Below are 2,500 nucleotides of genomic sequence, written 5' to 3'. Positions count from 1 at the left end.
GCCAGGGCGCCCAGGCGGAAAAGAGGCGCCCAGGCGGAATGGCGCCAGGGCGCCCAGGCGGAAAAGAGGCGCCCAGGCGAAAAAGAGGCGCCCAGGCGGAAAGGCGCCAGGGCGCCCAGGCGGAAAAGAGGCGCCCTGGCGTAGGCGCCCATGCGCCAAAAGAGGCACCCAGGCGAAAAGGCGCCAGGGCGCCCAGGCGGAAAAGAGGCGCCCAGGCGGAATGGCGCCAGGGCACCCAGGCGGAAAAGAGGCGCCCAGGCGGAAAAGAGGCGCCCTGGCGTAGGCGCCCAGGCGCCAAAAGAGGCGCCAGGCGAAAAGGCGCCAGGGCGCCCAGGCGGAAAAGAGGCGCCCAGGCGAAAAAGAGGCGCCCTGGCGGAAAAGAGGCGCCCTGGCGTAGGCGCCCAGGCGCCAAAAGAGGCACCCAGGCGAAAAGGCGCCAGGGCGCCCAGGCGGAAAAGAGGCGCCCAGGCGGAATGGCGCCAGGGCACCCAGGCGGAAAAGAGGCGCCCAGGCGAAAAAGAGGCGCCCAGGCGGAAAAGAGGCGCCCTGGCGTAGGCGCCCAGGCGCCAAAAGAGGCGCCCAGGCGAAAAGGCGCCAGGGCGCCCAGGCGAAGAGGCGCCAGGGCGCCCAGGTGGGAAAGAGGCGCCCAGGCGAAAAGGCGCCAGGGCGCCCAGGCAGAAAAGAGGCGCCCAGGCGAAAAAGAGGCGCCCAGGCAGAAAGGCGCCATGGCGCCCAGGCGGAAAAGAGGCGCCCTGGCCAGGCGGAAAAGAGGCGCCCAGGCGGAAAAGAGGTGCCCAGGCGAAAAAGAGTCGCCCAGGCCGAAAGGCGCCATGGCGCCCAGGCGGAAAAGAGGCGCCCACGCGAAAAGGCGCCAGGGCGCCAAGGCGGAAAACAGGCGCCCAGGCGGAAAGGTGCCAGGGCGCCCAGGCGGAAAAGAGGCGCCCAGGCGCGTGGGGGGCAAGGCGCCAGGCGCCAGGCACGCGCGGAGGCAAGGCGCCAGGCGCAAGGCGCCACGCGCGCGCGCGCGTGGGGGGCGAGGCGCCAGGCGCCAGGCGCCGGGCGCGCGTGGGGGGCAAGGCGCCAGGCGCCGGGCGCGCGCGTGGGGGGCGAGGCGCCAGGCGCCAGGCGCCGGGCGCGCGTGGGGGGCAAGGCGCCAGGCGCCGGGCGCGCGCGCGTGGGGCGCCAGGCGCCTGGCGGGCGGGCGCCCCCAGGAAGGGGTGCTGGCGCGCGATGGGGTTGCGCCCGTACGGACCGTGTGACAGTACAGACACTTTGGCGAAACCTCCTGCCCGAAGCGATTTTAGGCGTTCGGCTAGGTAGGTGACCCGGTTTTTTTCGCGTTTCTCGGCCGCTAGCCCCTTTTTTCGCGTTTTCGTGCGCGCGCCCCTCTTGACCTCGCACGCGCGCCGCGCGTCGCGTCCTTGTCCTTGTCCGCGTCCGCGTTCGCGCGTGTCGGCGATCACGGGCCCCGTGCATGGCTCGTCTCTGTGGACCATCGCCCCGCTCTTGTCCCTCTTTCGTGTTTGTGTGGCGCCCCGCCCCGTGCACCATTGCCGGCTGGCAGCAAGGTGCCTAGCCCCCCTTGCCGCCAGGCCTGTCCACCCCAAGGTGCTAAAGCCGCCAGGCACCCGTGCCGCCGAACCGTGCGTCCGTAAGCCGCTGCACGTGCGGCGGCCGGCCATGCCCGTGCTATTGACCCTGTGTGACAGTACAGACACTTTGGCGAAACCTCCTGGCCGACGGGGTTTTTGCGCCCACCTAGGTAGGGCGACCCCTTTTTTTTCGTGTCGCCTGTCCGTGTGTCCCTTTTTCGCCTTTTTCGGGTTCGTGTTTTCGTGTGCCGCCAAAAGCAAGCCCTGCGCTCGTCCCGTCCCGCTTGACCCGTGCATCCGCCGGTGCTGGCCTGCAAAATGCCTGTGAGCGACGCACGTGACCAGCAGCCCAGGCGAGTGTGCACGGGTGGCAGGCGAAACGGGCGTGCGTGTCGCCAGTGTGTATGTCCCTTTTTCGCCTTTTTCGGGTTCGTGTTTTCGTGTGCCGCCAAAAGCAAGCCCTGCGCTCGTCCCGTCCCGCTTGACCCGTGCATCCGCCGGTGCTGGCCTGCAAAATGCCTATGAGCGACGCATGTGACCAGCAGCCCAGGCGAGTGTGCATGGGTGGCAGGCGAAACGGGCGCGCGTGTCGCCAGTGCGTATGTCCCTTTTTCGGGTTCGTGTTTTCGTGTGCCACCAAAAGCAAGCCTTGCGCTCGTCCCGTCCCGCTTGACCCGTGCATCCGCCGGTGCTGGCCTGCAAAATGCCTGTGAGCGACGCATGTGACCAGCTGCCCAGGCGAGTGTGCACGGGTGGCAGGCGAAACGGGCGTGTCGCCAGTGCGTATGTCCCTTTTTTGCCTTTTTCGGGTTCGTGTTTTTGTGTGCCGGCAAAAGTTAGCCCTGCGCTCGTCCCGTCCCGCTTGACCCGTGCATCCGCCGGTGCTGGCCTGCAAAATGCCTTTGAGC

The sequence above is a fragment of the Aristolochia californica genome, unplaced genomic scaffold, assembly GCF_029961685.1.
Source record: "Aristolochia californica isolate CCGP_79_NKW_82.1479 unplaced genomic scaffold, dmAriCali1.0.hap1 SCAF_143, whole genome shotgun sequence".
Classification (NCBI taxonomy): domain Eukaryota; kingdom Viridiplantae; phylum Streptophyta; class Magnoliopsida; order Piperales; family Aristolochiaceae; genus Aristolochia; species Aristolochia californica.
This window is presented reverse-complemented; position numbering follows the sequence as displayed.